The 14,570-nt window shown below is 37.8% G+C and overlaps 1 non-coding gene across 1 annotated transcript; it reads left to right on the top strand.

Annotated features, from left to right (window-relative positions):
* Positions 1 to 11,980: 11,980 nt before the first annotated feature.
* Positions 11,981 to 12,087, top strand: LOC131171624 (small nucleolar RNA R71). Its single transcript, XR_009142283.1, has one exon. It is a non-coding gene; the product is annotated as a small nucleolar RNA R71 (small nucleolar RNA).
* The last annotated feature ends 2,483 nt before the right edge of the window (positions 12,088 to 14,570 follow it).

The following is a 14,570-nucleotide window of genomic DNA, read 5'->3' as shown; positions in this document are numbered from 1 at the left end:
TTAAAATTTTGATTTGAATCAAAATTTAATTGTATGATTAAAATTACTAATTAAACACTTTAATTAGTCATAGGATAGGCCTTAGATCATACAACAATTGCAAAATTAAAAAGCCAAACCTTGCACCACCCATGAAGCCATAAACCTTGCGCACCATGTTAGTGTTCTTCAAGCATACCGCCACACATCCATTGCAACCAGCAATGATTAAATCATCTCATCATCAAAACACACAATTAAATCATATATTTAATAATATAAATGGAAAATAGAGTGGCTCTGATACCAATTGAAAGGAGTGGAAGCATGAAAACACAAGTTTATACCATTGAATTCAAAAATTTTCACCTAGGGTCACATGCATCATGCAAGATTTTTTTTTATCTATTTGATTTCAATGATAAACAACATATTAAAACTCTTTTAATATGTTTTTGGATCTATATTTGCCATTTAAGATTTTAGAATTAATCAGATTAATTTTAGAACCCTAGATTAAATCAAGAATAAACACACTAACCTCTTGATGCACTGCAGTATATTTGCGCCTTTGAGATTCATCTTGAGGACACCAGATGTTGTCCCTCTAGCTTGTCAACACTAAGAACACCTATGGCAGCCCTTGAACAGCTTCTAAATCTTTTTCTATTATTTATAAAATCAAGTTCTGCCTTTTAAGAGATTAAAGATGTAAACAGGACACTAGAAATAATTTCTAGTATTTTTAATTCAAGAGATTGTTTGCTAATCTCTTGGAATAGATGAGAGATGAAGAGGAAGAGAGAATGTGAGTCTCAAGGGTGGTGGCACACAATGGGAGGCAGCAGCTTGTATGTTTTATTTTTTCATAACACTTATATAGCTAGGTCACCACTTAAACCCTTGCCACATGTCACCCTTTGATTGGTTCTAAGGTTTAATTGACCCAATCACATTGTGCCAAGTATCAAACCTATATTTGATCTTAATTTTAATCATCTTACATGATTAAAAGACATTTGGCAAGCTTATGTGTAATGCCATGTGTCACCATCTCATGGTGCCACATGTCACCCTGTGAAATGACCAAAATGTCCCTGTGTCTTAATTTTGAGTTCTTAACCCAAAATAATTATTTCTCTTCTTCTAATCAATTTATATCAAATATAAATTAATTAATTAATCTCTATTAATTAATTTCTCATTAATTAAATTCATATTTAAATACTTTAAATATAAATTTAACTTATACTATACATTCAATAATCTAGATTTGGTTTCAAGTAATGCTAGGGACTTTGCAATCTAATTGCAAACCAAACCTATTTAATTAATCAATTAAACTCTTTAATTAATTATTTAAATCATATTTAATTAGGTGATAACTTGTGTATGTGTGTGACTTACTAGGCTCATCACTAATTGGCAATGAGATATGATATCAACTCTTAATATCATCAGAACTCTTTCTTACCATAAATGATTTCTCTAAATCATTTTATGCACCTCATAAACCATGGTTAACACCTAGCATAGCATGCCATGGCTATCCAATTAGTAATAAGATTTACCTTAAATGAACCTATAATCATATGTTACCATGCACTGGAATCTCTCTGTTACAAAATCCCAACTCAAGCTGGAGTCATGGTTTATGTCAAACTCCATTTGCTATGAATATTATGTTCTCTTTTAATTCTAGTTCTTGATTAAAAAGATTTTCTCATCAGAAACACTTTTCTAATTAAATCTATCTGTCCTGGCTAGGAACTTGAAACATCAAGAACAATTAAATGAACATAGGATTTTATCTCTATTTACTTAGAGGAATAGATTCCATCTTGATCAACACCTACCTCCATATATAACTAGTAGGAGCCAACACATGCCCATATACCCATACACAGTACAAGTATGAAAGCAGTATCAAACTCAAACTACCTATATACAAGATAACTATGCTATCTCCGGTCTAAAGATTATATGCACTAATATGATTTATGACAAAACATTGACAAGAGTAAACTCTATATGCTTGTCATAAGTGTCACTGGTTCGGCCTACTTATCATTTATAAGTGCCTATCATGTTTGTCATATGGCATGAGACTCACCATTCCATCTTATTTATATCTCATATAAATAACTTGGGAATAAACATGAATACAATCTTTCTAGATAAGTCATGTTCTTATTATAAAGTATCCTCGATCGTGAACCTATTTATGATACTTTGTACTAGAAATACTGTCACTCATATTCTTAACAACTTAAGAATAGAATTTCTAACAAAATATCAATGGACCTTTTCTATTACACATAAATATATTATGTAAACGGAAAAGTGGAAATGCCTTTTATTAATAAAACATGTACAAGATATATACTAAATCATATGCTCTTGGGCATACTACTAACATACCACTGAGACATTGGCTCGTGATAGCTTTCATTCTTTGTTGTAGGTAGACAGATCGACAGGCGACAGACTTACCGCTAGTACTACACTGAGAGATCATCGGGTATATTGAGTATACCATATTTTGCATTTTGTATTTTAATGTATGTTCACTGTATGTATATATTGTTCTTGGTTTTGAGCAGTTGTAAATTAAAATTGTACACTAAAGTTGTAAACTAAATTTGTAAATTATTTTGGTTTGCAAATACTGTGATATATTGTTTTGTCTCAGCTTTTGAAAACACTGGAAAATTATTATGGATTTGAGTTGACAATTGTTGAGAAACTTATTGTGTTGATTGAATATTCTAGTTTGGGGATTGAACAAAATAATTGAAGTGTTTTTTTACTGGTTTTTTATGAACTGTTTTATTCAAAATACAAATGGCACTCTGCCAAAATTTTTACAGAAATTATTAATTCTTCAAATGTGTTATCTGGTTTCACTTTAGTAAAAAAAATTTAAACACCTGTAAAAAGTGCTAACCAATGTAAAAAGAAGTAAGAAAAGGTTTAAAATCCCTTGTAGTGTATTTAATGGGTTATCAGTAGACGAAGTTAGTAATTCATTAGGTATATGGATCATGTTATGCCTTACGGAGGGGTAGGGTGTGACAGGCACAGAAAGTTACATGGGTCTATGCCAACTACATGGGCCTAATTACACGAGTCGTGCATTGTTGTTCCCATAAGGTTCTTCAAGCTTGTGCCCGGCAGAGACTTACACGGGTCCCTGCAGATTACACGGGTCTACTTACATGACCCATGTACTTGTGTTTCTCATTGATTCTCTTGGCTTTCTTCTGGCAGAGAGTTACACGGGTCTGGGGCTTAGTTTACACGACCTGTGTACTTTGTATCAGCAGCAATTCTTTGTCTTTTTACCTCTCCAAGCTTTCCTTTGCACTCCCATCCTTTGGGGCTTCTCCCAAACACCTGAAATAATACAGAAAACATGGAATTAAGGGCTTGGCAACAAAATTTATGAAAACTAATGAAATCAACTACTATGCATGAAAATACTTGCCTAAATGCTATGATTTAGAATACAAATGTGCTTAAAAATATCTGTACAATTCAAGTGTATCAAATACCCCCAAACTCAAACTTTTGCTTGTCCTCAAGCAAAACAAAACTCTGTTTTAAAGCACATTTCAGGGGATACTTAGGAATACAGCCATCAATTTAATAAGCATAGAATTGAACTCCTCTAACCTTCATACCAACTCCCCTCTTTCAAGGCATAAGGGTTCTAAAAGCTGCTTGTTTGGAACTTTACCTTGTTTCATGGTGTTTTGACTAATTATTCCTTTATACAAGACCATTAATAAGCCACAAAAAACCTATTTTATTGGGATAGAATTAATAAGTACTAACTCCCCCAAATCTGCCTCTTTCGTAAGTAATTGAGATGAATTATTTCAATTCTAACTCCATAGGCATATCTCAATTTTCTATCTCCACTAATGTAGCATGTGCTTTTTCAAAAGATCAAAAGGTCTTTAAAAGGGTTGTAATGGGGCTAGAGGGATAAACTTGGTTGCCAATGAAAGGATTTTAGGGAATGCAAATATGAGGATAGCATGTATGCATAAAATCCAAGTATACTGAGTTCGTTTCTACATATTTTGTGTGGAGAGGAAAGGCTTTTGGCTTTTTATATTATCAAGCATGCTTCCATGACACTTATCTTGGGACTTCTTTTCTTTTTCCTTTTTGTCCTCTCCCCCAAACTCATTGCTTTTGCTGGGTTGGAAAGGAAAATTTTTCTTTGGCTTCAATTGCACACTTCCATTCTTTCTTGAGTTCCACATCCTCTCTTCATTTTCTTTATGCATTTTGCTTCCTCAAAAGGGTATGGTAGTTTTTTAGGTTAGGGGCTAGGTGAATAACATGGGTAAGCAATAAATTTTAAGGGATGAACATAGGCTTTAAGTTGGCTACAAGGGATATACATTTTAATTTAGGGGTGGCTAAGGCTTAGTAAGGCTGTATCAAAGAATGCCTTAATTATCTGTTCATCAAGCATATGCTAGGATTCGCCTTGATAGGTCCGAGAGATATGTTCTAGAGCTAGTGAGGCAATTTTTGAGTTTGCTTGTGTTTCAAAATTTGTTCTCCTAATTTTACAAGTTCAATGTGATAAATTAATAGTTATGAAGAGGTTTAGCTAGTCTAGTTCCATAAAAGAGATTAGCTTCTTCACAAATAACATGTTAGAATCCCTTTTTGCCCATCTAGATACGTTTATTCCTCTATCCCGTGGAGTCCAATTATTAGCTTACAAAAAAATTTTGGTTATAGTGCTAAGTTTCACAATTTACAATCCAAAAATTTTCAAAAATTCTTAAAAATTTTGATACACAAGAATAATGTAGCTGAATTTAAACAATGCAATGATGTGCATGTAATGATATGCAAGTGCAAATGTATCCCCACCCAAACTCAAACCAGACATTGTCCTCAATGTCAATATAATGTGCAAGATCAGATCAAGTGTACAAAAATTTTAAGGAAGCATAATATTTATTAAGCATGAAAAATTTTTGAACATAAAGCAAATAAAAGAGACCTATGGTTGCAAGTTAGGACTAGGGCATGTAAGATACTATAATAAAGATCTTATCCTATAGTCCTATCTCGATGATGATGGTGATGCTGGTGATCCTTGCTCATTTTCCTCCTTATCCTCGTCATCTAGTTTGTCCATTAGAATGTCCAGCTTGTTGTGTGCTTCCTGGAGGCTGTCCTTGATAGCTCGCATCCTGCCATATATTGTGGTCTCCATGCGCTGCAGGTATGCAAGGACTGGGTCTATCGGTGGTGGTGTGTATGGAGACACTCAGATAGGGGACTCTTCGAACATCCGCCCTTGCCCTTCTTCTTGAGGCTGTGAGGTCTCACCGGGTCGCTCCCTTGCCTCGTCTCTCTGAGGGATGGTATTTCCTTCGGCATCCACCAAGTAGCATTTGTTGCCCACCTTCTTACATATCCCCATGAATATGCAAATAGTTTGATCAATTCTCGATGTTCCAGTAACAAAGCGCAGTCTGTGATGTCCTGGAACAAAGCCGAAGTGGAGGGCAATGGTGGTGACAAGGCCTCCAAGCACTATATGCCTGGTAGGTTGATGGCAAACGTGTCGAAGATGGTTGCATAAGAAAAAGCCAGTGCTGCACCATTGCCCGGTGACCATGCACCATAGGAAAAATAGCTCCCTCGCATTGACAATGCCAAAGCTGTCGCCACGGCCCATGATGGTGTGGGCAGCGAACCGATGCATGTATCGCAATGCTGGACTAGTGATGCCCATTGATTTGGATTTGCTGGAGTTGTAGGGCTCTGTGTTTGGTGCAATGGAATTCCAAAAGTTGATGTTGTTGTACAGCATGCGGTTCTTTGGGATTTCTTGATGGCCGGTACTGTCAAAGCCAAAGATGGCATTAAACTCATCCATATTCACTACCCGATCTACACCAAGTAGGTAAAACTCAATTCTGCCCCTGTCTTCCCTGTCAGTGGGCCATAAGTTAGCCTTGAAGCTACCCAAAAATTTCAGCGTTGTGTCTTTGTAAGCCAGAAATTGGAGTTGGGTGAACCTTGTCCACCCAATACTATCAAGTAGCCCATTGATTTCTTCTTACAACCCGATTTGCTCTAAAAGCGAAAAATCTATGTATTTGGTGGAGGATATTTTTTGGGCTAGAAGTCAGGTGCACATTGCTTTGTGGGCATCATCTCAAAATCTCCAAGGAATAGAGATTTCGGGTTGTAGAGCTGGTTGTGGCTGTGGTTGCAGTGGAGGAGGTGCTTATTGAGATGGTTGGGGAGTGGCTACCCTCGTTCTTGGGCACTGGGTTGGAGGCTAGGGTGGAGAAGGTGAGGATTCTCCTCTTTGTCTTGAAGAAGAGTCGATCCTCATTGCAGATCTCTTCGCAGGAGCTATAAGTGTGTTTTTGGGAAGGAGAAGAGTATGATTTTGGTGAAGGGAGATGAGATTTGAGAGGTTTTTATAGGCTAGGAAGGGAGTAGATGAAGAGTTTTGTGTTTATGAAGGGTTTTAATGCTAGGGGTGAGCCATTAGGACTCTTCGTTTCGTGCGTTTCGCACCCCAAGAGTCACGTCTGGGACAAAATACACGGGTGGTGTATCACTACACGGGTCCCGACATGTAGGGTCATGTAAACTTCTGCCTGAAATTTTCGAAATCTGTCGTAGTACACGGCCTGTGTAAATCAGCTATGAAACCCCTGTAACTTCCTATCTCTCGGGTTACTTTATTGGATATGTTACACGGCCCATGTAAAATTCAAGGAGCCCCGTGTAACCTTCTGTCTCTCAGTTATTCTGCTAGAGACATTACACGGTCCATGTAATTTGGGATATAGACCCGTATAAATTTATGTCTCCCGAAGGGTCGAGATTGGATGAAATTTATGGACTTCCAGAAAGTTACACGGGGCGTGTACTAGCAATACATGACCCGTGTAATTTTCTAATTTTCAAATCTTTGGCAGATGGAAAATTTTATCATCATAACACATGAGATGGATGCAAAGATTAACAATAGAGTTACTTCCCTGGTTTTGTTCAATTTTCCCTTTTGTGGTTTTGACTTGGTGATTCCCTTCCTCTCTTAATCTCTATTCCCCTTTTCAAAAATCCTACAAAATGAAATGCTAATGAGTACGAAACAAAAATTCAATATTGAAGAAAAAGAAAAGAAGAAAAGTTCAAAAAAATTTTGGGTTGCCTCCCAAAAAGCACTTGTTTATAGTCTTTAGCTGGACTTTGCTTGTTTATGGTCTGTCAGTAAGAGGATTGAGAGTGCAATTTACTCCCATTTCTATGGGTTCTCCCTAAAAGTAAGGCTTCAGCCTCTACCCATTGATCTTAAATGTGCCTGAGGTTTCGCTCCATACCTCTACTGCTCCATGTGGGAAGACTTGGCTGACCTTAAAAGGTCCGGACCATCTTGATTTCAACTTCCCTGGAAAGAGTTTCAATCTAGAGTTGAATAAGAGGACAAGATCTCCTTCCTTTATCTCTTTCCTTGCTATGCGCCTGTCATGCCATCTTTTGGTTTTATCCTTAAAGATTTTGGCATTTTCGTATGCATCTTCTCGGATTTCTTCTAACTCATTCAGTTGTAAGAGCCTGTTCTCACTAGCAGCTTTGAGGTCAAAGTTTAGTACTTGAATTGCCCAGTAGGCTTTATGCTTAAGTTCAACAGGGAGATGGCATGATTTTCCATAAACCAGTCGGAAGGGTGTTGTGCCAATTGGGGTTTTATATGCAGTGCGGTATGCCCATAGTGCATCATCTAGCTTCATGCACCAGTCCTTCCTAGATCTGCTTACGCTTTTCTAGAATCGCCTTGCCCTGTTTGATATTTCTACTTGACCGCTGGTTTGAGGATGATAAGGTGTGGCCACCTTATGAGTTACTCCATACTTTTTCAGTAGTGTTTTGAATTGTTGGTTGCAGAAGTGGCTTCCTCCATCACTGATTATCGCTCGTGGTATGCCAAATCTTGTGAAGATGTTCTTCTTAAGGAACTTGGTGACCACTCTAGCATCGTTGGTTGGTGTTGCAATAGCTTCTACCCATTTTGACAAATAATCAACTCTAACCAAAATATACTTATTTCCACGGGAAGAGGGGAATGGCCCCATGAAGTCTATTCCCCATACATCAAACAATTCTATCTCAAGTATACTATGCAGTGGCATTTCATTCCTTCTTGAACTGTTACCTGTTCTTTGGCATTAATCACAAGTTAGCACAAAGGATCTTACATCCTTAAATAAATGTGGCCAGTAAAACCCTGCTTGTAAAATCTTGGCTGCGGTCTTTGAAGTGCCTAAATGTCCTCCATATAGTGATGAATGGCAATGATAAATGATACTTTCCATATCTTCCTCTGGTATGCACCTTCTTATCAGCCCATCATTACATCCCTTGTACAGTAGGGGTTCCTCCCATAAGTAATATCTCACATCATGTAGGAATTTCTTCCTTTGCTGATAAGTCATGTTTGGAGGCAGTACCCTGCATACAAGAAAATTAACAAAGTCAGCGTACCATGGAGCTTTGGAGAATGCAAGTAACTGCTCATCAGGAAATGAATCATCAATTTGCAAATCTTCGAAGTCCTCTGTGTACTCTAATTTTAGTCTAGAAAGATGGTCAGCTACTACATTTTTGGATCCCTTTTTGTCGTTGATTTCAAGGTCAAATTCTTCTAGGAGTAGAATCCATCAAATCAGTCTTGGTTTTGCTTCCTTTTTGTTGATAAGGTACCAGATTTTAGCATGATCTGTGAATACAATGACTTTTGACTCGATGAGATAAGATCTGAATTTGTCTATTACAAATACCACTGCTAGGAATTCTTTCTCTGTGGTAGCATAATTGATTTGTGCATTATCAAGTATCTTGCTAGCATAATAAATAGCATGGAGCTTTTTATCTTTTCTTTGCCCGAGCACTGCTCCAACAGCAAAGTCATTCGCGTCGCACATCACCTCGAATGGTAGCTCCCAATTCAGTGGCTGCATTATTAGTGCTGATATCAGAGCCTCTTTGATTCTGTTAAGGGAGACAAGGCAATTTTCATCAAAATCAAAGGGAACATCTTGACGTAACTAGTAAGTGGCTTAGCTATTTTGGAAAAGTCTTTAATGAATCTTCTGTAGAATCCTACATGTCCCAAAAAGCCTCGCATTGGGGGTTGCATATTTTCAATGATCTCAAATTTTTCCTTATCAACTTCAATTCCTCTTTCTAATATCAAATGTCCCAGAACTATACCTTCCCTTACCATGAAATGGCATTTTTCCCAATTTAGGACCAGGTTTGATTCTTCACATCTTTGCAACACCTTAGATAAATTAGCTAGGCAATCATCAAAAGTAGTTCCATAGACAGAAAAATCATCCATAAAAACTTCCATGATATCTTCAATATAATCAGAAAAGATAGCCATCATGCATCTTTGAAAGGTAGCAGGGGCATTACAAAGACCAAAAGGCATTCTTCTATATGCAAATGTTCCATAGGGACAAGTGAACGTTGTCTTTTCTTGGTCTTCTGGGTGAATAGGAATTTGAAAGAATCCCGAGTACCCATCTAGATAACAGAAATAAGAGTGTTTTGCTAACCTTTCTAACATTTGGTCGATGAAAGGAAGAGGGAAATGATCTTTTCTGGTGGCACTGTTCAATTTCCTATAATCAATGCACATTCGCCAACCAGTGACTACTCTAGTAGGGATTAGTTCATTGCTTGCATTTTGGATAACAGTTGTCCCACCTTTCTTAGGAACTACATGTACTGGACTAACCCATTTACTATCAGAAATTGGGTATATGATACCTGCATCTAATAGTTTTAAAATTTCTTTCTTGACTACTTCTTTCATGTTTGGGTTTAGTCTTCTTTGATGTTCGATTGTGGGTTTACTATTTTCTTCCATGGGTATCCTATGCATGCAAATCGAAGGGTTGATCCCCTTCAGGTCTTCTATTTTATACCCTAATGCTTTGCTATGGATCCTAAGTTCTCTTAACAATTTTTCCTCTTCTAACTTAGACAGGCTAGCATTGATTATAACAGGATAATTAGACTTTGAGTCCAGGAATGCGTACCTTAGTGAAGATGGGAGAGGTTTAAGCTTCACTGCTTGGAGTTTTCCGAGCTTACCTTTGGTTTGTTCCTCCTTCAACTTCTCTATCTCCGAAGCCTTAGCTAAGGGTAGGGTTGGAGGAGCTGCCAACTATTGTGCACATGCTATTATTTTTGTATTTTCATCATCCACTATGTGGCTGTGTACAATACATGCTTCAAAAGGATCTTTAGGATGTGTCTTATGAAATTCCTCTTTAACTTGTTCATCAATTATGTCAACCTTAAAGCATTCATCAGGTTTAAATTTGTGATTCATTATGTCGAACAAGTTGAACTCCACTTCTTCTTCTCCTACCTTGAGGGTTAATCGTCCATTTTTTACGTCTGTGATGGCTCCAGCAGTTGCTAAGAATGGTCTTCCCAAGATGATAGGAATTTGGACATCTTATTCCATCTCAAGGACAACAAAGTCCACTGGAATGAAGAATTTGCCCACTTTGATAGGGATGTTCTCAAGTATCCTTACAGGATATTTAATGGATCGATCAGCCAATTGCAATGAGATTGTTATGGGTTTCAGTTCCCCGATCTCTAGCTTTTTGCATATTGATAGAGGCATTAGACTGCCGCTTGTCCTAAGATCGCAGAGGGCCTTGTCTATTTTCTTGTTACAATGATACAGGGTATGGAGAAGCTTCATGGATCCTTCAACTTTGGAGGCAGTTTGTTTTGCAGAATGGCACTGCATTCCTATGTTAGAGCTACTGTTCCATAGTCTTCTAGCTTCCTTTTCTTTGACAGAATTTCCTTAAGAAATTTGGCATAAGATGGCATCTGAAAAAGTGCTTCAGTGAAGGGGATGTTAATGTAAAGTTTCTGTAAAACTTCCAAAAACTTCCCAAACTGCTTGTCCAGTTTGGCTTTCTGAAATCTCTGAGGAAAAGGTAGGGGAGGCTGGTATGGTTCTGGTAATTTCTTTATCTTCCTTACTTCCTCTTCCTGATCTTTCTTAGCTTCTTCCTCCTTTTTCTCTGCTTGGTCTTTAGATTTTTCTATGGTTTCCTCTATCGATTCTACCTCTGGTTATACTAGAGTTCTCCCACTCCTCAGTGCAACTGCCTTACAATTCTCCCTTAGGTTCATTTCTGGTTGACTGGGCAGTTTGCCAGTAGCCTTACTTGAAGAACTTGCTTACTGAGCGATTTGATTCTCTAGCATCTTATTATGGGTAGCAAGTTGGTCCATTCTGGAAGTCAGCTATTTAATCAATTCAGTTTGTTGTTGTTGAGCTGCTAGGAATCCTTCCATCATGGTTTCCATGGTTATTTTCAGTTCAGGTTATTGAGGTTGGAGAGGTAGTGATGGCTGTGCAAAGTTCTGACTGCTCAAATCTAGGGGTCCGGAGCTTTGTACCCTTGTTGCTTGTTTATTGGCTGGTTCTGCTGATTGGACCATGAGAAATTTGGGTGGTTTCTCCATCCAGAGTTGTAAGTATTTGAATACAGATTGTTTGGCTACCTCTGGTTAAAGTTTCCTCTATTATTCACATAGTTCATCTATTATGTAGGTTCGTTGAAATTGTTGTATTCTGAATTCATGTATCCTCCTTCATAGCTGCCCTCATTTTGACTATTTGTACCAACTGCATTGGCTTGAATTCTTTCAAGTTTCTTTGTGAGTCGATCAACCGGGCATTTATCATGCTTAGGGCATCTACTTCCAAGACCCCGCAGTTCTTCTTGCATTTCTTTCATTTGACCACTCATAATTATGGTATGCAACCCTTTCTAGAAGTTCAAGGGCTTGGGGCACTATTGTCTCCATGAGATCACCCTCTGCAACTGAATCAACTGTGCTCTTTGTAGAGGCTAGTAATCCATTATAGAAATTTTGCACCAATAGCCAATCTTCTATGCCATGGTGTGGACATTCCCTCTGCAGGTCTTTATATCTTTCCCATGCATCATAGAGTGACTCTCTTTCCTTTTGTCTGAAGGTGTTGAGCTCAAGCCTCAGCTTTGCAGTCTTTTGCTGGTGGGAAATACCTTGCTAGAAAAGCTTAAGAGAGGTTTTCCCAGGTAGTGAATGTTCCAGCCAGTTGAGAAAGTAACCACTTCCTTGCTCTGTCCCAAAAGGAGAATGGGAATGCTCTGAGTCTTATTGCTTGATCAGACACTCCATTCATCTTGAATGTATCACATAGGGCAAGAAAACATTGGAGGTAATAGTGTGGGTCCTTTGTTGGTGAACCTGCAAACTGAGTTTGTTGAATCATTTGGAGCCATGCTGGTTTTAATTCAAAGTTGTTGGCTTCCACTGTGGGTCTAATGACAATGGGCTGGAATCCTTAGACAGATGGAGCTCCGTAATCTCTCAAGAGTATTGGTCTGTCATTATTATCGGCCATGGTTGGGATTTTAGGATCTCCTTTACCATGCTCTTGATGTTTCCTTTCCCTCCTGATGGCTTTCAGAGTTCTTTCTATTTCTAGATCACAGTCCAAAATTTCTTCTGGCTTTGTTCTGGTCATTTACCAAATCGGGCACCTGAGAGAAAAGAAAAGAAATACAACCAGTAAAATAAAATTAAATAATAAATATAATTGCCTAAATCAGCTAAATCGCCTATCGCTTGATATTACTAAAACCAAAAAAGTCCCCAGCAATGGCGCCAAAAACTTGTTTCACTATTTTGCAATCACCGCAAGTGCACATATCTCTAACAAGTAATAAAGTGATAAGTATAGTATCATTTCCACGAGGAATTTTGTTTAGCAAGTACCAATCTGCACAGAGATCTTGACTGTCTAGGCTATCGAATACTTAGGGAATGAAGTTTGTTAACTTTAAACACTAAAATGGTAAACTTAAAACGAAATGATTTATTTGAAACAATTCTAGAATTAAGATTTCACACTTGAATCTTACTAGGGATGTTATCTTGTTTATTTATTGCATTGAGGATCATTTTCCTTGATGGAAATTAGTCCTAAGTTATCCTAAATCCTTTCTCAAGGCATCTAGGGTGTATTCTAATTAACTCGAACCCTACTTTCGTGGTGTTCAAATTAATTAAAATCCTTTAAGACCTTTGACCAATTTTTAGGTTCCACAAAGGCATCAGCCTATGTTTAGGTCAAAATTCCTAGGTTCAAGATCTTGATTTTCTAATGTTAATCTTCACCTTTCAGTCCTTTAATTAACATTTACAATCATAACTAAGTGGGTACCAACACATAGCATGCATTAAGATCGTAAGAAATTAAATCAAGAAACAAATCTCAAATCCAATAAATAAAACTCAGTGTTCATCCATAATAATAATTACAAGAGCTATTCTCCCAAATCCAGAATAAGAAAACTACTCACTCATGGTGAGTTCAGCAAATGTCATGATAAAAAGTAAAAACAATAAAAAGAGAGTTATGCAGAAGAAATAAAATAATAAAAATCTGTCTAAGGAGATGAAACGAAGGAACCAAAGAGAGTTTGCAGCTTTGATCTTGTGGAGCTTCAGCTGGAAAACTTCTTTTGGTACTGATGTAGAGTCCGACAATAGCAACCTTCAGCAGTAGTCCTGATGACAGTGACCGACCTCCCTTCCTGATATTTTCTTTTCTATTTATATTGGTTGCTGTAGGGTTAGGTCATTTTGAGTCCAAAAGGCTTTAGGAATCTCATTCAAATCAGAAAACAGGAGGGGAATTCGAGTCAGAAAACAAGTTGTAGCATAGTACACAGCCCGTGTGTCACTACATGGGTCCCACAAAGTAGGGCCGTGTAACTTGCTGGAGGAGAATCATGTGGTTTTTTTTTGGCACAGAAAGTTACACGGGTCTGTGCTAACTACACGGGCCTGATTACACGGGCCGTGCACTATTGTTCCCCTAAGGTTCTTCAAGCTTGTGCCCGGCAGAGACTTACACGAGTCCCTGCAGATTACACGGGTCTACTTACCCGACCTGTGTACTTGTGTTTCTCATCGATTCTCTTGGCTTTCTTCTGGCAGAGAGTTACACGGGTCTAGGGCTTGGTTTACACGACCTGTGTACTTTGTATCAGCAACAATTCTTTGTCTTTTTACCTCTCCAAGCTTTCCTTTATACTCCCATCCTTTGGGGCTTCACCCAAATACCTGAAATAATGCAGAAAACATGGAATTAAGGGCTTAGCAACAGAATTTATGAAAACTAATGAAATCAACTACTATGCATGAAAATACTTGCCTAAATGCTATGATTTAGAATACAAATGTGCTTAAAAACATCTATGCAATTCAAGTGTATCAGTACACCCAGAGGCTACACTCTAGATACTCTTCTTTGATTTTGGCTATTAAAACCCATAGCTTCCACTCGATAGTAGATGCTGCTAGACAGATAGAAAAGCCGAGGGGGGGGCATATCGTTAAAGGGAGTTTAGATTTGAAAAGTACTAAAGCCGAATAGTCTGCCATTCGAAAAAGCTATAGATGCTGGGAGGTTTAGTTACATGACCAAGACT

Source organism: Hevea brasiliensis, chromosome 12 (assembly GCF_030052815.1).
Source record: "Hevea brasiliensis isolate MT/VB/25A 57/8 chromosome 12, ASM3005281v1, whole genome shotgun sequence".
Classification (NCBI taxonomy): Eukaryota; Viridiplantae; Streptophyta; class Magnoliopsida; order Malpighiales; family Euphorbiaceae; genus Hevea; species Hevea brasiliensis.
The sequence above is the reverse complement of the archived record's forward strand: the minus strand, read 5'-3'. Positions and strand labels throughout refer to the sequence as shown.